At 44.4% G+C, this 24,827-nt stretch overlaps 1 protein-coding gene across 1 annotated transcript in view; it reads right to left on the reverse strand.

Moving 5' to 3' along the window:
* ARHGAP35 (Rho GTPase activating protein 35) overlaps positions 1–18,876 on the reverse strand; it is a 425,684-nt gene extending 406,808 nt beyond the window's left edge. The window contains exon 1 of the mRNA XM_069207659.1: positions 18,639–18,876. The gene's annotated coding sequence lies outside the window, so the exon portion shown is untranslated. The remainder of the gene's footprint in view (positions 1–18,638) is intronic.
* Positions 18,877–24,827: the final 5,951 nt, after the last annotated feature.

A 24,827-nucleotide genomic window follows, 5' to 3' on the forward strand; every position in this document is an offset into this window, starting at 1 on the left:
CTGCACAACCTTTCTGCGCCAGAGATAGAGCAAAAGACAAAACGTCCGATAGATGAGCTTGTAAAGGATCAATCTGCCTCTCTCCACACCACGCAACAAATTTAGACCACCTATTAGCGTAGATAGATTTAGTGGAGTGTCGCCTGGCCGCTAATATAACATCCACTACCTCAGGCGGGAGAGAGAAGGAACTCAGGTTGCCCCGTTCAATCTCCAGGCATGTAGGTGCAGACTCTGGAGGTTGGGGTGTAGAACCTGCCCCTGCGACTGCAAGAGGAGGTCTGCCCTGAAAGGGAGACGGAGCGGCGGGCACGTTGAGAGTTGGAGAAGGTCGGAGTACCACACCCTCCTTGGCCAATCCGGAGCTATTACGATTACTAGAGCCCGGTCTTGGCGAATCTTCCTCAATACTCGAGGAATCAAGGGTATGGGAGGAAACGCGTAAAGCAACTGGCCGCACCAGGTCATTTGAAACGCATCCCCCAATGCTTCCTGCATCGGATACTGAAGGCTGCAGAACAACGGACAATGCGCGTTCTCTCGAGTGGCGAACAGATCTACCCGAGGAAACCCCCACTTCTGGAAGATTAAACGGACTTGATCTGGATGAAGACGCCACTCGTGGTCTGCCGAGAAGTGGCGACTGAGACTGTCCGCACGCACGTTCAAAACTCCGGCCAGATGGTTTGCTATCAAGCAAATCCGATGGTCCTTTGCCCAGGACCATAGTCGAAGAGCTTCTCTGCAGAGAAGGTACGACCCCACTCCTCCCTGCTTGTTTATGTACCACATCGTGGTAGTATTGTCCGTTAGGACCTGTACCGACTGACCACGAAGGGAAGGGAGGAAGGCCTTGAGAGCCAGACGTACAGCCCGTAACTCTAACAGATTGATGTGAAAAATCTGTTCCTCTGGAGACCAAAGACCTTTGATCTCCAGATCCCCCAGATGAGCTCCCCACCCTAGAGTGGAAGCATCCGTTATGACTGTGGCCACTGGTGGCGACTGCTGGAACGGTTTTCCTTGTGAAAGATTGTTGCTTGCAATCCACCACTTCAAATCCACAGCAGCATCTCTGGAGATCTTGACAGTACCCTCTAGATCCCCTCTGTGTTGAGACCACTGCCTTCGGAGGCACCACTGAAGAGCCCTCATGTGCCAGCGAGCATGCGTGACCAACAGAATGCAGGAGGCAAAAAGACCGAGCAGACGAAGGACCTTGAGGACTGGAACTACCGCTCCATTTCGAAACATTGGAACCAAATCCTGAATATCTTGAATCCGCTGAGGCGGAGGAAAGGCCCGACCCAATGTCGTATCCAGTACTGCCCCTATGAACAGGAGGCGCTGAGAGGGCTCCAGGTGAGATTTGGGCTCGTTCACCGAAAAGCCCAGGTCGAACAACAACTGGGTTGTTGACTGCAGATGACGCAACACAAGCTCCGGGGACTTGGCTTTGATCAACCAATCGTCCAAGTAAGGGAATACTGCTATCCCCTTCCTTCTGAGCTCTGCCGCAACCACCGACATCACCTTCGTGAAGACTCGAGGTGCTGAAGTAAGACCAAACGGAAGGACCGCAAACTGGTAGTGTTGCGATCCCACCACAAACCGGAGATACTTCCTGTGTGACTTGAGTATCGGGATATGAAAGTAAGCATCCTGCAAGTCGACAGACACCATCCAGTCTTCCATGTTCAACGCCAAAAGCACCTGTGCTAGGGTCAGCATCTTGAACTTTTCCTGCTTGAGGAACCAATTCAAGATCCTCAGGTCCAGAATTGGTCTCAAACGACCATCCTTCTTGGGAATCAGGAAATACCTTGAGTAAACTCCTTGACCCCTTTCCTGCTCCGGGACCAACTCCACCGCGCCCTTTAAAAGGAGGACTTCTACCTCCTGTTCTAGCAACAGGAGGTGTTCTTGTGAGCAATACGAAGGGCGGGGCGGGATGAGGGGCGGAAACTCCCGAAAGGGAAGGGTGTAGCCTTTTCCCACAACACTGAGAACCCAAGTGTCCGACGTAACAGTCTCCCATTTGGTGAGAAAATGCTGTAATCTTCCCCCTACAGGAGAGGAGTGAGTGGGAAATGGTGGAAGCCTAAGGCTGCTTCCCCTGCTGCACCCCGCCAGAGGATGAGGAAGAGGCAGAGTGCTGCTGAGAGGCTCCCCTGGTGCGGACCCTACCCCTCCCCCTAAAAGATCTATAGGGATGGGAAGAGGCAGGTTGCTGATATCTTCCCCGAAAGGAAGAGGAGGAAGAGCCACGCCCAAATCCACGAAACCTCCTGAAGAATCTGGAAGAGGCCGTGGAAGAAGGAGCTTGGAGTCCCAACGACTTAGCCGTGGCCCTGCTCTCCTTAAAACGTTCCAAGGCCGAATCAGCCTTAGCCCCAAACAGTTTGTCCCCATCAAACGGGAGATCCAACAATGTGGACTGTACATCTGCCGAAAAGCCCGAGTTACGTAGCCAGGCCTGTCTCCTTTCCACCACAGTTGTGCCCATTGCTCTGGCTACCGAGTCGGTGGTATCCAGTCCCGTCTGGATAATTTGGGTCGCAGCAGCCTGGGCATCAGAGACAAGATCCAAAAGACCCTGGGGAAGCTCTGTAAACGAAGAGGAGATGTCATCCATCAGAGCATGAATATACCTCCCCAGGATACAGGTCGCATTAGTGGCTTTTAACGCCAGACTGCAGGACGAAAAAATCTTCTTCGACTGCGCCTCTAGCTTTTTTGAGTCTCTGTCCCCAGGCACCGTCGGGAAAGAACCAGGCGCTGATTTGGACGAACAGGAGGCCTGCACAACCAAGCTCTCCGGCGTAGGGTGCCTAGATAGGAAACCAGGATCAGTTGGAGCCGTCCGATACCTCCTGGCCACGGCTCTGTGAACTGCTGGGGAAGATGCCGGCTTCTTCCACACCTCTAAAACCGGATCCAGCAGAGCGTCATTAAAAGGTAATAGAGGCTCCGCCGCGGCTGAGGCCGGATGCAACACCTCTGTCAAAATGTTTTGTTTCGCCTCCACCACCGGCAAAGGCAGGTCCAAAAAACTAGCTGCCTTCCGTACCACTGTATGAAAGGAAGCAGCTTCCTCGGTATATTCCCCCGGGGACGAAAGGTCCCACTCAGGGGAAGTGTCCAGCCCACTGGCCGACTCCAATCCACGCAGCCCATCACCCGAGTCCTCTAGCTCTCCTTCCTCTAGGGCTCGTTGGTACTCCTGCTCCTCTAGTACCCGGAGAGCACGCCTCCTTGAATGCAGTCGTTGCTCAATCCGCGGAGTCGACAACACCTCCGCCGAAGTCGGAGATCGGCGCCGATCTTCCGAAGCCACCGACGCCGCATCCGGCGCCACAGGTAACTTCGGCGCCGACTGAAGAGCAGATGAAACGGATGGACCCACCGGAGTCACAGGCCGAAATCTCGACGTCGACGGGATGGAAATCCCTGGGGCCAATCCCTCCGAAGCCATCGGAGCGGCCACCGGCGCCGACACTGGCGCCGAGCCCACGTTCCCAAACGGGAGAAAGGGCATAAAGGGTGCCGGCCGAAGAGGCGCAGGATCACCCAAAGAAAAGGCCAAAGGCCCAGCCGGAGCACCCCCTGGAGCCATCTGTTGGAAGATGGCATACATCGCATTCAAGAATGCGGAACTATCGGCTCCAGGGGTGGGAAAAGCCGGATACTGGGGTGCCTGACTCGGAGGCGACCCCGACGCCGGCCTCGGCGTCTGCGCCGGAGAAAACACCTGAGGCTCCAATACCTCAATCACCGACGCCTGTCCAGGCGAAGTTGGAGACGTCGGAGAGAGCAACGGCGTCGAAGGATGCGGCGTCACCGTGGGGCTGACCTCCCATGTCCTCCGGCGCCGATCCGGAGACCTGGAACGAGCCTCCCTTGAATGACGCCGAGATTCTCTACGGCGCCGGGAGTCTCGATGACGCCGATGTCTTGGAGAAGACTTTTTCTTGTGATGCTTCTCCTTTGACTTGGCCATAAACAGCTTCGCCTCGCGTTCTTTAATGGCCTTCGGATTCATGTGCTGACACCAATCACAAGTCGAGACGTCGTGGTCGGAGCTCAAACACCAAAGGCAATCGGAATGAGGATCCGTCACCGACATCTTGCCTCCACACTCACGACAAGGCTTAAATCCAGACTTTCTCTGCGACATTATTTCCACAGAGAAAGAGTACGCAACAAGATATACACTGTAACCGCAAGAGTAACAGTTGCTCCCTCGAAGATAACCGTTTCGAATGCACGGAAAAAAGGGAACTGACGTCCGCACGTCGTCGAGGACCTCTTATTGCCTGTATGACGTCAGACGGCGTCGCGTGCGAGACAGTGACGTCCTCGTCGACGTGCAGAGACTAGTAAGAAGATTTCCGTAGAATGCTGGCGCCATGGGAGTATTCATGAGGTGAGGAATCCACAGGTAGTTGTATCCATCAGAAGGGTGAAAGAATACCAGACACTTACTAAAAGGGGACGATACAACAGCATTTTTAGGATGGTTACATTCTCTAATTTGGCTCCCCTCTCTTGTTAAGGCTGCAGTCGAAATCCATAGCTTGCAATTGAGACCAGGTATTTGTTCTTTGATGTATTTATTTTGCTGACATAACATTTAAAATTTTGTTTATGGCTTTTTTTTTTCTCTCAAATTGTGCACATTTTTGGATACCTTGCTGCATCATAAAAGACACACTGCTACTCAAAAACTGCTGTAGCATGCTAATTTACTTCATTTTACGATGATAACATGTCCTCTGATTTACTGTTTTGAAGACCTGTGAACTTCACCAAAAACCTCAGTGTCAGAGGTTGCAAGAGTGGGTAAAATAAGTAGACTGGGAAGCAGCCCTGTGTAATTAACAATGGCTAACATCTCTTTTTCTTTGCTTTCCTCACAGATGTACAAGCGGTCACTTCCCTCCAAGTGTCAGATTATAGCCAGTTTATCCACCGGCATGAATCATCTTCCACAAAGTTGTCAATATAACTTTTAGTAATGCATGATAATTAGGCAAGTTTAAGAGCAGGCTTTTTTGAGGTGCTGAGGCCAGGTATATTTTCTTTCAACTGCAGTTTTCATTTTTGGTTAGTCTTCCTTTAGGTCAGTAGTTCCCAGCCTGTGGTCCAGGGTCCCATGGGGGTCAACGAAGCCTCCTAAAGAGAGTCCACGACCACTTAGAAAATTAAAAAATATTAACAGATCAATAAAGTGTATATAAAAAGTGGCTAAATGTACAATAAAAAAAATTAAAACGTACTGTAAATGTAAAGGACTTTGAAATTGGAGGCTATAAATTAAATTACTATCCTCAGATTGATTTGAGGAGCAGTGCAGATACATCAAACAGAATATTGTACGGACTTTGTGTGGCTTCAATTGAACTTAAAAAAGCTCCAACTTTCCCCTTTCGCTGTCAGGCCTTCCCCCCCCCCCAGGACCACGCCTTTTTTTTGGCTATTTGAAGCAATTGCGCTCAGGCCCTCATAACTTTTTGTCCACATAAGCTACCCATGCCAAATTTGCATCATTTTTCCCCCCAACATCCTAGGGATTCTAGAGGTACCCAGAGTTTGTGGGTTCCCCTGAAAGAGTCCAAGACAGCCAAAATACAGCGAATTTTTTTTTTTTTTAAATGGGATAAAAGGGCTGCAGAAGAAGGCATGTTTTTTCCCCCCCGAAAATGGCATCAACAAAGGGTTGGCATTCGGCCACACAATTTTGGCATTTTACTGGGACATAACACATTTTTACTACTTTTTGTGCTTTTAGCCTCCTTCCAGTTAGTGACAGAAATGGGTGTGAATCCAATGCTGGATCCCGGAAAGAAAAACATTTCTGTAAAGTAGACAAATTCTGAATTCAGCAAGGGGTAAATTGTGTAGATCCTACAAGGTTTTCCGACAGAAAATAACAGCTGAAATAAAAAAATATTGAAATTGAGGTGAAAAAAACCAGCCATTTTTCTCCACGTTTTACTCTTTTTCCTGCGATGTCAGATTCTTTAAAGCAATATACCATTACTGGACTCTTCTGGTTGCGGGGATATATAGGGCTTGTAGGTTCATCAAGAACCCTAGGTACCCAGAGCCAGTAAAGGAGTTGCACCTTGCAATGGGTTGTCATTCTATAGCGGGTACCCAGCAATTCATTTGCTGAAATATAAAGAGTGAAAAATAGGTATCAAGAAAACCTTTGTATTTCCAAAATGGGCACAAGATAAGGTGTTGAAAAGCAGTGGTTATTTCCACATCTTTGAATTCCGGGGTGCCCATACTAGCATGTGAATTACAAGGCATTTCTCAAATAGACGTCTTTTTTACACACTGTCTTACATTTGGAAGGAAAAAATTTAGAGAAAGACAAGGGGCAATAACACTTGTGCTGCTATTCTGTGATCCCCCAAGTCTCCCAATAAAAATGGTACCTCACTTGCGTTGGTAGAACTAATGCTCGCAACAGGAAACGCAACATGGACACATCACATTTTTACATTGAAATTTGACGTGTTTTTTTAAAAGTGCCTAGCTGTAGATTTTGGCCTCAAGCTCTGTCGGCACCTAGGGAAACCCACCAAACCTGTGCATTTTTGAAAACTAGATACCAAGGGGAATCCATGATGGGGTGACTTGTGGGGCTCTCACCAGGTTCTGTTACCCAGAATCCTTTGCAAACCAAAAAATTTGGCAAAAATAAAAAAAAACTTTTCCCCCTCACATTTCGGTGACAGAAAGTTCTATAATCTGAGAGGAGCCGCAAATTTCCTTCCACCCAGCGTTCCCCCATGTCTCCTGATAAAATTGGTATCTCACTTGTGTGAGTAAACCTAGTGGCCACGAAAGGAAATGCCCCAAAACACTATCTGGACACATCAAAATTATAAAATACAAAACTACCTCTTTTTTGGGGGGGGGGGGCATCTGCATTTTTGGTCCAGGGCTCAGCAGCCATCTAAGGAAACCTACCAACCCCAGACATTTCTAAAAACTAGACACCCAAGGGAGTCCAGGGAGGTGTGACTTGCGTGGATCCCCCAATGTTTTCTTACCCAGAATCCTCAGCAAACCTCAGATTTAGGTTTAAAAAAAAATTACAAAATAAATAAATCACCGCACCAGGACAAATTCCCTCCCACCCAAAGTTCCCTTCATGTAGGAGCCAAAAAACATGTAGAAATTTAAGGGGAACCAAAGTGGGTCCAAAAGGGCAGTTTGAAAGAAAGAAAAAAACGTTTTTAGGCTGACAAGTGCAGCAGAATTTTTATTGGTATAGATGAGACAATGTTGGGTGGTAGGAATTTTGTGGATTCCTGCAGTTTCCAGAAGGTTCCATCACAAAAACGTGGGGAAAATATGTGATGTCCAGCAAAGTTGGAGGTTTGCAGGGCATTTTGGGTCAGAAAATGGTGCAGGGTGCATGGGAAGCACTCCACCCGGGACTCACCCAGATGTTTAGTTTTCAGATGCGTCTAGGTCTTGTAGATTTTTCTACATGGCAGCGTCCAAAAGTTCAAAAAGTGCAACCCTCACCATTCCAAGTGGGCCGATTTTAAGAGTTAGCCAAGCTCTCATGGCCCAAATTTAAATCCAAAACCCCAAATAATCAAATGTCCTCTTGCTTGCCGTGGGATGAGATGTTTTAGTGTGCGGGGGAGAGCTCAAAGACTGTTACCCCTCCTTCAGTTGGGGTGGGGGGCATAACCAGGTCCATACTGGTTGGTAGCCACCACCCCCCATTTTTTTTTTTTTTTTTAATTCCCTGGCATCTAGTAGGCTTTCTGCACCCCGGGGTGTGGATCGGGGGGGATAATTGCCTCCATCTGCCCACTGGTGGGAAGATAACTTGGCCCCATTTATTTGGGATGGGGGTATGGCCATACCCCCCACCATCTTATTTTTTTAAAAAAAATAATAATAATCTTCCTAGGTCTCTAGTGGGCTTTCTGCCCCCCTTGGGGGCAGATGGGCCTTCCAAACATAGGCCGATCTGCTCCAAAGGGGGGCCGATATGGCCAACAGTAATGTGCCCCCATGGGGAGTGACCCCTGCCCAAGGGGCTGCCCTCCCCAAAAACAAGGCACACACATAGACCAATCCCTGGTGCCTAAGTGGTTTCTGCCCCGAACCCCCTGGGGGCAGAATGGCCTAATAGAAATAGGCTGATCTGCCCCCAAGGGGGGCCGAAATGGCCTAAAAAATATTTGCTCCCCAGGTAGCTCCCCTAGCGTGAAACTGACGTAAAAAAATAAAAAGCTCTGGTGTCTAGGGTTTTCTGCTGTCCCTGGGCGCAGATCGATCTGCTCTAGGGGAGCGGCCCTTACCCAAGGGGGCACTCCCCTCATTCAATAATATATATATTTTTTAATTTCCAGTGGTTTCTGCCCCCTTATGCGTACAAACAAAAAAGAAAAACTCCCTAGTGTCTAGTGGCCAGTTCTGCTGCCCGATCGCATTGCGAGAAATGCTGAGAAAGACATCAAAAGAAAGGAAACGGCTTTCCTTTCATTTGATGCCTTTCTCTGCCCCTCCATGTGATGGGATGAGAAATATAAAAGCATTTCTCCTCTGATCAGCGCAGGAAGCTGAGCTCCCAGCGGTGCAGACCTCTGATGAGGTCAGCACGCGATCGTGCGCGGATATCATCAGACGCCATGGGAGGGTCAGGGGGGCGGTTCCCCTTGCATCCCTGCGCAGGGGAGGGGGCAGTACACTAGCTCTCCCCTCGAGGGACCATAGCAGGACGAGGTGGATACGTCCCTGGCACCTGATCGCCACGGCAGCAGACGTAACCACCTCGTCCAGGGCACCTGAGGGGTTAAAATTAAAAAATATATTTTTATTTATATTTGTTTGAAAATTAAATAAAGTGTGTTATCATTTGTGTATGTGTTTGGTGAATGCTTGTTTTTGTGGGTTTTTTTTTTATGTACTGTTTTGAAGTTCAAGTCAAAGACAATGTTTAGGCCAGGGTCCGCGGGTTCCAGTAATGATTCAGTGGGTGTGGTGGGGGGTGACCTGATTCCAATAATGATTCAGTGGGAGGCCCCGGCTTCCAGTAATGATAAAGTGGAGGTCCACAGAAGTCAAATGGTTAAGAACCACTGCTTTAGGTGGTTGGCTATTCCTTCATCCTTTTTAGGTCGAGCGAGCAAGGGCTTTGACCGGTTGTAAATATTGTGGGCTTTTAACCACGCCCACCGCAGGCCATCACTTTCACTTGTTCGTGGGATTGCCTTTCAAAAATACTTTGTTAGCATTGGTAAATGCTTTATGTTTGTCCCTCCTTGGGCAGTTTTGATACCGCCTTGCAGACTGCCCCCGTTTCATAGATAATTGCTTTATTGCAGATACGTTTAACTGCGAGGGAACTTTTTTTCTTTTTGTGTCTCTCCTTCGCACTCATGCTCATGATGGCCGCGGCGCTTTGAATCAGCTCGCTTATGTCAACTGTAACTTTTCACTTTCAATTTATGTGGCAAGAAAAGTTTGGTTAGGAATTTACAATGCTAAGAGCTCCAACTCGAGTAAATGCAAGACCGACTGCATTGCAAATCCTTGTTTAAAGAGGTCACTAGAGGAACTGCAATCTTGTGGAGGTTCGAGCTTTACTGACTGTCTTTTTTTAGGGATGCCAAATTTACTTACAGGCTTGTGTTAAGTCATCAGTCTAGCATTCAATCTAGGTGGCGATACTTGCATTCAATTTCACATGAATGCTCATCTTGCCCATCTGCCCTCTGTACAGGCGAAAGTTCAAAAGCAGCTGTATTTGGAAATTAAATGATCACAAAAGCAAGTACATTAAAAAATACACATTACATTATTAACAAGAGTATAAATAAAAATGTCATTAAGAGACAGAAAACCACCACTTCCATAAATTAAAAAATATACAATTCCTAACATGAAAGAACGAACACTAAAACAGATCGCTGGAGCACTAAACATTTGCAGATACAACTTAGCCGGTTTACATTTAGACAGACCCAAGCCACTCCAAATTGGAACTAAAAAACACCTAGTAGAGCTTGAATAAAGTCTACAAAAAGAGAACAAAAAGAAGCAGGCTCTGGAGGGAGCTTCAATCACATGAGCAGAGAAGAAAAAAGAATCATCATATTGCCCAAGTAGAAGCATAGCTGCCATCAAATAAACCAGAGCCTGAATCTAATTATAAGGGCCCTGTCCCATTTGCTAATCACAAAGTCCAGATATGGCCTAAATATGGTGTGGTCTGGATTAGAACATAATCCTTGTTCTCTGTATTGGTTAGCTCTATCGCCTAACTTTCCTGGTGCCTCTGGTCCAGAAAAGATTATTAAAACCCAGACCAATCCTCTTTCACCACCCCCTCAGGCTTGGAGAAAATATTCAGTCTGCCCTGTGATGCTTGATGTAGTGCAAAAAGGGAATTTGATGACCAATACCGCAGAACTACCAGTTCTCAATAACCTCCCTATTAAACGAGCCATGTGGATTACTCCAAACCAAACATCACAGCAGCAGTGGGGCCAGATTACTACGATCCTCCCTATGATCCAGTACGAGTTCCTTGTGCAATACCTGGTGTACACCGGGACTAGATATGGGAACCAGGAACCTTGTGAATTGAAAGTAACCCCAAGATAAGAAAATTCAATATGAGTTTGTCTCTGATAAACAAAGACACTGTGCAGGGTTCCTCGATCCACAAATCAGTACACACATTTTGGGGGTGATTACTTCCAGCTTCGACATAAAAATAAATAAATAATTAGATATATAAATAATATATATCTATCTCCCCTCAGGCATTCTAGGAAGCAAGCCAGTGTTGTCTACAGATATTAAGGCAGGGATAGGCTTATTCTTTATAACTGTAACATCTTCACCCTTGGCCGCCAACACCTCTTCTACTCCGGTAACATATAACAAAAAAAAGAAGAGGAGCAGGTACGTACCCTTCTCAGACCCCTCACCCTATACCAAATAACTCTGCATTCCTCATCTTCCCTGTATCTTATTGTAGCCAAAAGGTCATAATTTCGGGCCCTCTAAAAGCCCATAAACCCATTGTCAACACCCATGGACTCCAACTTTGCCCATAATTTGGTCCTTACCACACTGTCAAATGTCCAGGAGAGGTTCATAAATACTACGAAGATGGATATTTGCTATGCAATGGTGTATTCACAGCTCAAGAGGTACAAATTGAGATTTTTCCATGGCCCACGCTCAGCTCTGAACCTGTATTGCAGCTTAGAAATATTATCACTGTATACAACCCAGGTAGACAATTTTCCAAAGACAATCTTCCTGACTATATTAACCGTGGAGTCTAAGAGGGATATTGGTTGATAACAACCAGGGTTCTTAGGATTTCCTTTTTTATACTGGGATGGCCATTTTCCAGATCTCGAGCTGACAGGATTTACAGGCCAGTTTAATATAATTTGATAATGAAGGGGCCCATAAATTTAAATTAAGTGTATAAAAGTCCACTGTGACTCCATTTCTCCCAGGACCTTTATTGGAGGCGTTAATTTTGATATCCTTGATGACCTCTTCCAGTGAAAACTCAATATCCAAGGGATAGCTAGGCAGAGGCTGAGCAGCGATATCCTCATTTAAATCACCCAGACTATAACTCCGCGTAAAATGCTCAAGTCATTGATCAGGGCGGGTATCTAAGGTATTACTACCATTAAGTAGTTTGCAACTATTAACAGTGTGCCAAAACAGCCTGAAAGGTGACAACTAGGTTTTACGTAGACATCATACTGGAGCTATAATTTTATTTTACTTAAAATTTGCTCGTACTCTTTTCTTCATCTAGCAATAATGACATACCCTTGGGTCTGCTTGGGGAACTTGCTTTAATTGCCGACAGGAGATCCTGCATCCACTATCAAACCAGAGCTGAAGCCACCTGCTGAAAAGGGAATCGTTGGGGGTTATAATTAAAGCAAGTATAGTTGCCACAGAAAACTTCACTGACAAAGATTACCGAAGTAAGACTACATAATTTGCCCTAGCGTATTCTATCCAACTATCAATAGTCAGTATACTAGCAACCCCTGCAATGTTCTAGCTTAGCAACTTCTAAATTATCATAGCATACTATATTAGTATGCAGAGATGTTAATACTCCATAGACAGGCAAAATAGAAGAAAGTGCACTCCACGAGGAAGATCTTGTGTTGGGTTTACCTGAAGCATTTATGGGAAATAGAGTGAGCAAACGTCAGGGGAAGAGTTCAGGTTCTTATTGATGTTCTTGTTTTGCAGCAAATGAGACCTTCAATGACAACAGCAGATCATCCATTAGTGATTCTATTTTAATTAATATCGAATCCTGGCCAGTGGTGATGGATATGTGGGTCATATCCCACCTAGAAAGCGACCGTAATCTACTTGTTGCATCCTTTTATGTTGCACTTAAATTGGAAGCTTTCTCACCCGAAAGAACATTCAAGGGAGGAGATTTTTCGAAGGGCAGTCAGGTGGAATCCAGGTAAAATATAATTATTTTGGCAATATTAAGAAATGTAATCCAGTTTAGTGTTGCGTTGGTAATGAAAGGGGACAAAGAGTCTGATGACAAAAGGCCCTATAGGAACAAAGCATTGAGGAGATTTCACACTTTATAACCACTACTAAGAATGGAGTATGTGAGTGTTAATAATCGCACTGGTAATTGGTTCGACCATGAAAGGTAGATAAGAAACAAGAAGCTGTTATATGCTTTGGTTGGTAAGGAGCTATAAACAGCGACAGGAACACAAAGAATTGACTGGGGGGGTGAGGGGACAGCTTGAAATGAGATTCCCGATCTGCGACAAGGTCATAGAGACAGCCACGAAAAAGAATTCCAGTACTTCTGGTCACTCATTACATGAGAATATAATCAGTGCAGGGATTTAAAAAAAAGTTTTTTTTAAAAGAAAGGCCATGTGTATAAGGATGCAAGAATGGATTCCCGACAGGTTACATTTCTGCTTAAGCTACCACTCATGGGCTCTATGGATGAGATTTCATTGAATTTGAGATGAAAGAAGTCATATTATAACAAAAGCCTAACAAAGCCCCGAATCAAGATTTTGTTCCCAAAGATTTATACAAGGCTGATCTTTTATCATGGGTCACAATTTTTACTAAGCTTTTTAATTCAGTGCTGAGATCTGTAGATACGCCTAAATCAAAGGGGTGTGGCTATAATTCTTCCACTATTTAAGAAAGGTGTTAGAACGGACACATCCAATTATTCCTCCATTTCACTATTAGATGGGGCAAGCAAAATCTATGGGAGGGGGCTTTCGAACCGCGTACAAGAGTGGGCTGGAGACGGAAAAAATATTAGCAGACAATCAAGCAAGCTTTCGAAGGAGCACTGGAACGGTGAAGCATGCATATATTTATATTCTATTTGCGTAAAATATGGCAGACAAAGGAAAGTCCCAACTTTTACTAACGTTCACTGATTTGTAATCAGCTTTTGAATTAGTAAATTAGGACTTACTTTGGCTAGCATTACAACAGCAGGGTCCAGGGAGAATGTATAGAGAGTTTACTCACAACTGTTGTGGTGCTCCAAGTGTATGAGCTGCACCCTTCTCCTGCTCTTTTCATTATTTTTTTATAATGTTGGACCTTACTTAGATAATCCAAATTTAGACTGCCTGAAGCTCACTAAATTGTGTATTTACGGTTTTTTTTTGGCGGGGGGATCTTGTAACAGGTATATTAAATAAGTAATAAAATTAATCCAGGATTTGTAAACTGCAGCACATCATCCGTGCGGGTCGCAAAGCGCTGAATTGCAGGCACAGGGAGATGAAGTGATTTTGCCTAGAATCACAGGATGTTGAGGTAACGCAATACCAAGACTCTAACCTGGTTCCGCCAGCTCCGAAGTCAGCAGCTTAGGCCGTTACGCCACACCCTCTCCCTTTGGGATCTTGGGATACGGTGTGACAAAACATACTTGGAAACAGTACACAGAAAAGCAGCCACAATTTTAAAGCTTGCAGCAGCCGCAGTCATTAGATGTAAGCAAAGAATGAGGGGGGCAGTCACTGAGTTGACTACTACACGTTTACAGAGCAGAGGCACTTACAGCAGCAACATACGGAGCAGACATCTGGGGTTATACAGATTGCTTTATTCTCCAGAAAATTGAGAACAAGTTCTGCCAGCAATATTGCTGCAGGGTCCGGGCATGCCTCTAGCAGCCCTACATTTGGAACTGGGCATTAAACCTATTTGGATATCATTGCCTTAACTTCAAGAACTTACTGGTTTTGCCGAACAGAGAAACCGACAAGCAGGCATTTATTTGGATGCCATAAGGGAGGTATCCAATTACCTGGGACTTCCGGGAAGCCCTGGTGGAATCATGTTTGTAGCACTTTAACACTGTTGAAACGCAGTATCATTCACAAGGATCCCACTGCGATTAAGGGGGAAGCTATAGCCAGGATCAAAGAGGTATACTGGTAATATAAAAACCAAATGATACGCCTCTAGTAAGAGTGGGACCATAATACATTGATTTCTAAAGCACAAGTTTGTGGTTGGCTTTGAACCTTATCTGGGTGACATCTACCCCGAGGTACGGCATCATTATATGTAAAATTATACCTGGGGACCTTTCCATTTAAGGCCTGTGTTGCCAAACAGAGCACTATAGTGGGAAAATCGATGAACTGTGCAATTGTGTCAGTGGGGAAATTTAAACTATCATACATTTTTAGGTTGAGCACGGCAGCGCACAAGCACAACTCTTCTCAACATGTTATCTATTCTGAGGGATTTAACCACACCCATCACTTTTGTTTGTTCCTGGGGCTACCTTTCAAAAATTCCTCGACGTTGGTAAATGCTTTACATCTGACTCGCCTAGAGGCTGTTTTGTTACCACCTTGGAGACTTACCCTGTTACACGGATTACAGCACGATCACAAACGGACCTCAGTGTGGTGCACTATTTTTTCTTTGCCTCGCTGCATCGCGCATGGTGGTATGTTGTTTCTTCGTCGTCCTTGGTTTTGGGCATCTTGCTGTTTGTTTGCGATGTCTCCGGCAGATTTTTGTTTCATTTGATTTGCAGGTTTATGTAGCGCAAACTCAACACGAAGGTATTGGAGTGCTTTATTTTTGGGGAATTTTATATAGTATGTGTGTATATATATATATATATATATATATATATATATATATATATATATATATATATATATCTCAATCAATAGAAAAGGTATTACAGTGCTTTTCATGTGCGCCGGTTACATTACACAAGAACACAATCATTTTTGGTAGCAAGGGGAGATTAAGTGATTTGCTCCGACCTGGCTTTCTATGGTGCTTCTCTTTTGAAGAGAGTTTTAGTGATGTGAATAACTGTTTTTTCTTAATCTTGTTTGTATGTCCCAAAATGTATTTTGTTATGGCAAATGCCGAGAATAATTTTTTTTTTAAAAAGAGATGATGGATATGTGGTTTTTAGTAGTGCACCTGTATGTCACACAGCAGTACCATCCTACCCAACTTGAGTCTTCATAGTTACAAAATGTACTGCCAGCAACTTAAAGACTAAAAATATTTTACACTTATTATTGAAGGCAAAAAGAAAAAGTGTACCTTAAAAAAAGTTACCTCTTACTTTCACAAAACCATTCACAGACAACTCATCAGCCTAGAATACAAAGAACCTACAAATCTAAAGGTTACAAGGAACAAGCATATGCATATTAACTTTAAAACAAACAATTGTTAATCAATTTAATTGGTTCAATTAAGCAACAATCTAATAACAAAACATTCACGTAGCAGCTGGCAAAAACATTTGTACAATTGAAGAAAATAAAAGAAAATCCAGTGAACTTGTTAATTATTTCACAAGAATGGTGCTCAAAAATAGTTCTTCATGTCTCCCACTGAAAATGCCCTCTTGAAACACTGTCATTATATCCTAATCATGAGTCACAGATAGGCTTAGTTAAATTCTTACCATGGTACCTTACTTCACTTCTAATTCTGGTTTGCATCATTCTGGGGAAGTCACAGTACCTCCATGTGTCTCAAATTGTAAATATATCAAATACAATCTAAAACTGAGTGATATTTAGAACATAGTGAACTTTGTAGCACTGTTCATCCTTCCACTACATCCTGCCGTTTGTGTTTTCATTTCAGTGAAATACTAAACGCCAGTCTTCCGTGTACAGCACCCTACATTTGAAACAATGAAATGGAAAGCACTTATGTGCCCCATAAACCCATGCTACACAACTCCAAACCAAATACAGCCATGCATACAGAATGTATCAAATTTTACACTAATCAATAGTCAGCCTCAGGGAGACAGAGCGGCACTGTTTTGTAAGAATTATTTTGTTGTTACTTCAAAACAACCAAGAATGAGAAAGACAAAGGCAAACATGCCATAGCACCGGTAGGCTAGATAGGGCAAATCACAGTAAGTGGGAATAGGGAGAACATAGTTTGCACTGTTGTCACCGCAAATGTCCTAATTAATTTCAAGGTGTCTACCGACTGTCAAACCCAGGCAGGCTCCTCTCAACCTGTAATAAGCGCTAATCAATAAGAGAGCAGATACAGCAATGAAAATGCATATATTTACATAGGGAAGAGAAACAAGAGGAAACACAAGGAGGCACAAAAAAAGTAGACCAAAGTCAATCATAATTCATCATAGACCACAAATCCTCATACATCCCTAAATGTTATCACGTCGGATTCTGGTGTCTTTTGAATCCAGATCGGTACAATAAATCTTTAAGAGAGCAATAAAAAAAGATCTTCAAGACACTCGTTATTCAGCAGAAGTCGCTTTTACGTCCAAACTTTTGAAATGCGTTTCTGTGGGTGTACCATAGTGCAACACAACTACTTTAAGCCTGAGGACAATGTCAAATTGTCAGATATTGCACTCAAAACTGCAATAAACAGTTGAAAGTGAACTGTTAACCAAAATGACCTTATACAAAAGTATTTCCTGAAATGTTCAACCCTAACAAAACTCCTGTAAAGGTGTTTTCAAGTCATTATCACAACGCAAGATACATCTGAGCCACTTAATTACAAAGTTACAATTTGTGATAGGCTTCTGTGTCTAACTACATCTAAGATGAAGATCTATGCTTTTGTTATATAGAATAGAATGACCAACACAAGTGGTCACGTGTCATGTCGAGAGCAGTTGATTGAGTTAATCTATTTTTCTTACACCTTAAACATTCCACTCACTGTTAATTATGTTTGGATGCAGATTCATAAATATTTCTAACATCCGCAAGATCCCATGAATCAAACCTTTTAGCACGTCTGCGCATCTCCACTAGTTCAATAGACAATGTAAGATGTTTGGCATAAACTGGGCATATAGGACCATCACAAAGTGTATCACTGAAAGTGTTTAAACCTAGCAAGTGGCGAAAAAAATGCAACCGATTAGATTCGTGTGATGGAAACACCAAAGATACACCGAGGCAGGCCATCTGCTCGGAATCTGACAAGTACTAGAACTGTTCAGTTTTTTTTTAGTACTGAGCCTACCAAAGTTTCCTTTGTGAGGGTTCATTACAAATAACTTCTGGGTGGAGTGACGGCAGGAATACTAACAAGGTAAAACACTATGACTAATATTGAATAACATGCGATTAGGTAGAGCATTCGATTTGGGGAGGCACACGATTTAGAAGAGGGAACAGAAAACAGTAGTGATTTTGAGGGTGGGCCAATGAAAAGTGGAAAAGCACCATAGATTGGGTGACATTAAGCATAAGTGATACATGAGGGATTAAATATCAGCGACTGGACAAAGACTAGTGATCTGTAAGTCGAAAAAAGCATCCGTGATTTAGGGGTCAAAAAAAACAGCAATGACTTTCGGAAAGGTGAAGGAGCGCAATACACTTCGAGTGGCAAAGAAATATCACTGTCGTAAGGCTTGGGTGAAGACCTACCAAAAGGCAAAGAGGAATATGCCTTAGTTCGTGAAGAAGTGATGAAGAAGCAGCAATCATGCTGAACATGTATTATGTAGTGGTTATAACGCACTAGTGGCTGGGGAAACTGAAGAGAGTGTTCGGTGACCATCACAAGCGATGTTGTACCACAGGCACTAGTGATTAAGAGGTGAAACCAAACACGAGTGATTTAACCGGGCAGATAAGCGCCACTGTGTATGAAACCGTAGAGAAATACCAGTGATTTTTTTTTTTGGGGGGGGGGGGGGGGGAGGAGGGGGGACAGAGGAAGCACCAACGTGTGGAATTAAAGACTTGTCAGCAAATGTATATGACAGCATGAGTATTTCAAGAAATGAGTGTTACGATTCCCGTGGAGCATAATATTACAGGGTTTTATGCCTTGGAGTGGTGTGCTGCTAGATCTCGGATTCGTGGGGTGTCATCAACACTGGGTGGAGCTATTCCTTTAGGTGACCGGTGGGGGCTTCGATGACCCAGGATGTTATAAAATTATCGTGAGGTGTGGGGTGACCCCCATCGCCAAGGGATGGTGGAGAGCTCCTGCAGGCCCAGGGAGGGGCTGTCTTGTAATGAAGGGGAGGGGCATGCTGTGCGCAGGACCCAGCCCCCCCCCTTTGCTGTACATACCATATCTGGGGTGATCCTTCCACTCTCGGGCCCTTGTCCGTTCTCCCGTCAACAGAGGAGCGGCTTTAGCATGTCCCCTGGTGCGAAGGGCGCGGCTCGGCTGCAGGCGGGCGGCCTGTAATGGCGGCGCAGACAGCAACGGCGGCCCTTTCTCCTGATGGGCGGGGGAAGGAGACAGCTCGAGCCGCGGAGAAAGGGCTGCGTGAAGGAGCGCGAGCCAAGACCGAGGCGCGCTCACAACTAGGGGCGGGACCAAGCCACAGGGGGCGCGCGCGCGAGTGTGCGCGAGACAACAGCGAGTGCTAGACGCAAGACGACAAGAGGAGCGGCATACTGGGGGATGGGCAAGATTGAACGAAAAGAAGCTGCATGGAGCATTGAAAGAGAAATAGGACAAGAACACGAAACTAAGCGTCAAATTGCCTTCAACGACATCAGTAGAAAAGGGACAAAAATTGCGCATCGCATCAGCGCTCTCAATGGATAAAAATGAAAGAAGGACAAGTGTGTCATCACAGAATATGTTTTTCTGCACTATTTGGGTGTATTTGAATAACTGAAAAAGATCGTGCCTGACATTTTTTAGAAACTAACATAAAAGAAAGATAACTTTCGCTGTTTATAGGAATGGTGTTAATAGAAATGGAGTCTGTGTGAGATCTTAGTGAGCATGCTGTTAAACCCGTTTTAGAAACGTGTCCCTTGCCTCTGTGCGTACCGATTTGTTTTTAGTTCTCAGATCTTGAAACGATTCTATTGTTGCCACTTTTCAACTTCCAACATGGGCCATTTTTTATTTTCTCTTTGAACACTCAGATTTTATTACAAGAACGGAGGCTCCTATTATGCTTCCTTTTCTTGCTTTATTTTAAATAGCAGCCAAGATAATAAAGCAGAACTACATATCCCATGAAACCAAGCGAATGAAGTAATAATGAGGTCATAAAGAGCAACCAATAAAAAACATTCAAACACAATAATTATCTTAACTGCGAACAACAAGTCCTCTTTTCTTGCTGCTCGCAGTCAAGATAAGTTCTTTTACATCATCTTAAGTTTTCATGTCGTGTATTGTCATATTTTTCTATTACGTATTTTTTCTTATAATTATTACTAGTTTAATTTGAAATCTTTGTTTTAATATCTATATTTCAATTGTATGCCTTGTTCTACTTTGATTTCCGTTGTTTAGCGCTCGCGTCGCGCTTTCGCGGTCGAGCCGAACGTTCTCCCGCCCGGCGCTCCTGAGGTAAGCGTTTTTACTTCACAGCTTACCTCGGAGCAGCTCGGCAGCCTCTGGGGACTTCACTGCAGACTCTCGCTGGATCGGAGAGTTCTTCCCTTCGGTCCTGCTCGAAGTGCTTCCTCTCACGTCTGTGTGGGCATCGGCTTTCACGATCGGACACGCCTCTTTCCCTGAGAGTGGGTCGTCCGCTCCACGCCCACTTTTCTTGGTGTTTGACTTAACCCTTTCTTCCCGCATTTCACTTGAAATTTATTTTATTAGCATTCTTTTCAATTTGTGGATTTTTCTGTCTGGCATCTTCATATATTTATTAATTAGTTATTTATTTCCTGATCTATAATGGCTAAAAAAGGAGAGGATAGTTCCAGTAAGGTTGATTTGGACAATTTACGTGCAGATTTAAATTCTTTTATTCAGGACACGGTTCAGCAGGTGGTATCTACATCTATGCTACAAATGTCCAAAAAATTGGAATCATCTTTTAAAAAATTGTCCACTCGAAACTCTGATGTTTCTGAACCTGTCAGGGGCAAAAAACGCCCTTTTACAAAAGCGCAGGCGAAATCAAGCACTGATAACTCTCCCCAAGTTGCTGGTCCTTCCCCCCGTAAGGAGCTTAATACGGTGGAAACGGATCCCTCTCCTCTTGAAATAACGCAGTTGAGGGATACTGATGACGATATGGATTATAATGGTGGAGATTTTGATGATACTCAGGATCCTGATGATCTCTGGCAAGGGCCTTCGGAGAAAAGGCAAAAAATGTCTCCAAACGATTTTACGGTTCTCGATGCTTTGGGAGAACCCGTGTTTGATCCCACTTTGATTCATCACCCAAATTCCACCGAATGGTTTCCTTCTGATCATGTGGCGGATTACGTTTTGTGTCATTTAAGACATTCTTTGGACAAAGCCACAAGAAACAAGTTGAGATCAGAATGTCCCCGTCCCTCCCTCCCGAACAGCATAACTTCCACTCCTGCGATAGATCCTAATATGCTTTTATTCTTCTCTAAATTTGGAAATGATCCGAAAAAAGGAGTAGATCGTGCATGGTTCGTGTGTCAGGACAAGCTTTTGGATTTGGTCGGTCCTTTAACCAGAATTCTCGATATAGCTGAAGATGCCAGGCTGGAGGGTACGCAAATTGATCCTGATGCTTTATCCAACTGGGCCCAACGGGCAATTTGTTTATTAGGAAATGCGAACACTGCCATGTCCCAGGAGAGACGAAAGAGCCTGTTGCTCAAAATAGAACCCAAATTGGGCAGTTTGGCTTCTAGAGAGGAGGGACTGCAGGCTAACGGTCTTCTTTTTGGGGACTCGTTCATCAAAGAACTTAGTAGATATGTTTCTACGTTTACAACACTGGATAAAGCCCAAACCTCCATGAAGAAGATTTTCAACGCTAGGGTTTTTGGCAGGGCCGGTAAAGGAAGGAGCCGCTTTACCGGCCGCTACTCCTTCCGTGGTGGCAGCTTCAGAGGCTCCTCTTTCTACTCCCCCGAGTTCAGACCTCAATTCTATCCTCAAAGAGGGAGAGGTTTCAGAACCAGAGGTTATCGTCACAGAGGGGGACAAGTCTCAGGTAAGAGTTTTCAATTTTGGCCATCTTCCGGTGGGAGGTCGGTTAGCCCATTTTCTGTCAAATTGGTTTCAAATTACCGCGGACCCTTGGGTTCTTCAAACCATTCAGGGGTATTGCATAGATCTCTATCAGATTCCCTCCCAAACTTCCCCTCCTCCTCCTCTAAGATTTTCTCAGGAACAATCCCGTTGATGAATTTGGAAATTTTAGCTTTGGTTTAAAAAAATGTGATAGAACGAACATGTTTTCATCCCTCGGGTTTTCTCAGTACCATATTTTTGGTTCAAAAGAAAAACAAAAAGTTTTGCCCAGTTATAAATCTAAGACAGTTCAACAATTACGTAGTTTACAACCATTTCAAAATGGAGACAATCCTCCATCTCAGAGACATTCTGTTAGAGGGCGACTGGTTTGTCCGTCTGGATCTTCAAGACGCTTACTTTGCGATTCCGATCCATCCCTTTTACAGGAAATTCCTTCAGTTTCAATGGGAAGGTTCGATTTTTCAGTTCAAAGCTCTCCCATTCGGGCTCGCTTCGGCTCCTTGGTGCTTCACAAAAGTAATGAAACCGGTGGTAGCCTTTTTAAGGGCCCAGGGCATAAGATTAAGCATTTATTTAGACGATTTTCTAATAATGGCTCAGAACAAGGATACCCTGTTGCAACACGTACATGTTTCCCTTCAACTATTACAGTCCCTTGGTTTTCTGGTCAACATGGAGAAGTCTTCTCTAGTTCCCTCCACTCAAGTAGAGTTTCTAGGTTTCCTCATAGACTCTCAAACTACATCTCTATCACTACCGCTTCAGAAGGTGACGCGAATAAAACGCGAATTACAACACGTCCTCAGTCTCTCCCATGTTTCTCTTCGCACTCTGGCAAGAATTGTAGGTCTTTTAGCCTCTTCCATTCAGGCCATATTTCCAGGTCCGTTGCATTACAGGGCTCTTCAAAGGTTAAAAATTCGCCATCTCCGAAAAGGTCTTCAGTATTCAGATATAGTCCTATTGGATCAAGACTCTCAGGCAGAGATACGGTGGTGGCTCGATCATTTGGAAGCCTGGAACGGAAGAGCTATTTTCTCTTCGGCCCCAGATCTAGTATTAGAATCCGATGCAAGTCGGACAGGTTGGGGCGCAAGATGTGGCAACGTCTCGACTGGAGGCGTATGGTCAGAGAGGGAGTCTGTCTTGCACATAAATTGTTTAGAGATGCGTGCAGGCTCCTTTGCTCTGAGAACTTTCGCAAAGGACAAGGTAAGTTGCTCTATTCTTTTAAAGATGGACAACATTTCCGCAGTAAAGTATATCAATCATCTGGGAGGAACAAGATCCAAGCACCTTGCGGATCTGGCCAAAGCCTTTTGGGAGTTTTGCCTCCCTCGGAAATTGTCGGTCACGGCTCAATATCTTCCAGGAAAAATGAACACAATAGCAGATTGGTGTTCACGCTTTCTAAAAGACTCCAGCGATTGGCAACTTCATCCTTCAGTATTCAACAATCTTTCTTCAAAATTCGGTATCATGTCGATAGATCTGTTCGCTTCGCGGTTAAATTCTCACCTCCCAAAGTTTTACAGTTGGAGACCGGATCCTCAAGCCCTCGCTACGGACGCTTTTCTCCAGGACTGGTCTCCCAGTCTGAATTACGCTTTTCCTCCTTTTGCTATGATAGCCAGAGTCCTTGCCCAGGTTCGTCGTCAACGAGCCTCCCTGGTATTAGTAACTCTCTTTTGGCAGACACAGCCTTGGTTCCCTTCGGTTCTGGAGTTATCAATAGATTGTCCGGTTTTGATTCCTTCATTTCCAGAACTCCTCCTCGATCCAGAGGGTCATCCTCACGAAATGGTTCTCAACCAAACTCTAACTCTTGTGGCTTGGAAGATTTCGGGTCAGCCTGGAGAACCCCCGGAATTTCGGAAGAAGCTGCCCAGTACATCCGCCATTCTTGGGCCCCAGGAACATCTAAGGTTTACAGGTCTGCCTGGTTGGTCTGGTGTGGCTGGTGTTTGGACAGGAATTCAGATCCCTTTTCAGCCGATGTGACCTTAATCGTTAATTTTTTAGCTTCTCTAGCCTCCCAGGGGAAGGCATACAGAACGGTAAATACTTATAGATCTGCCATTTCTGCCGAACATATCCGAATAGATGGCAAGCCTGTTGGGGAACATCCTTTGGTGTGCCGGCTTTTGAAGGGAGTAAGATTTTCTCATCCTCCGACGTCTAAATACACATATTTATGGGATGTGAATTTAGTTTTGGATTTATTTAATTCTTGGCCTGATAATGATTTACTGTCTTTGAAGTGCTTGTCTGCAAAGCTGACTATGTTGTTATGCTTAGTTTCATTGAAACGTGTTTCTGACGTTAGGACTTTGGACGTCTCCTCTGTCCAGTTTTCCCCTTCTTATGTGTCTTTTAGGATTTATAGAAGAACTAAGACTAATATTTCTGTGGCTCATTATCCATACTTCCCCTCACACCCTAAACTCTGCGTTGCTAAATGTTTAAAAGTTTATATTGCTAGAACTGCTGATTTAAGAATGTCTTCTTTCTCCCAGTTGCTAATATCTTTTTCTAAACCTCATAAACCTGTCTCCTCTCCTACCCTTGCTCGCTGGGTTAGGTGGGTCATGGCCCTTGCTGGTATTGACACTACTTCTTTTGGAGCACATTCGACCAGAGGTGCTATGGCTTCTAAAGCTCTTTTAACTGGAGCTCGATTGGAGGACATTCTTAGATCAGCAGATTGGTCTAATGTTTCCACTTTTAAGACGTTTTATTGTAAACCTATTACTTCAATGGCTGATTCTGTTGTTAATATGCTTTGAACAAGCATAATAGGAGCCTCCGTTCTTGTAATAAAATTCAGATTTTCCTAGCTTTAGTAAAGGAAAGTCTAGATTTTATTAAAGAAGCAGAGGCGAGTATTATCCCACCGCTTTTATTAACCCACCCTTTTCTTTTCCAGTGCCGGTTTCCCCTGCACCAACCGCTTCGACTTGAACATGCTGCTTTCGTGTCAAAGACCCTTCCTTTGACAGATCTTTCTTCTGCTTGCTCCCACGATCAGCGGACAGTGCCTTCCGGATGTTGTCATAGCCTCCTGAGGTCGTCTACTCCTTCTTCCCTGGACTTTGCCAAGGACTTTTTCACATTATTAATGGCTTTTTCTATCATTTTGATAATTATTCCTTTATTCCGTCCACTTTGATCTGCTCCTGCAAGAAAAGAGGACTTGTTGTTCGCAGTTAAGATAATTATTGTGTTTGAATGTTTTTTATTGGTTGTTCTTTCTGACCTCATTATTACTTCATTCGCTTGGTTTCATGGGATATGTAGTTCTGCTTTATTAT

This window comes from Pleurodeles waltl, chromosome 9 (assembly GCF_031143425.1).
Source record: "Pleurodeles waltl isolate 20211129_DDA chromosome 9, aPleWal1.hap1.20221129, whole genome shotgun sequence".
In the NCBI taxonomy this organism is placed as follows: domain Eukaryota; kingdom Metazoa; phylum Chordata; class Amphibia; order Caudata; family Salamandridae; genus Pleurodeles; species Pleurodeles waltl.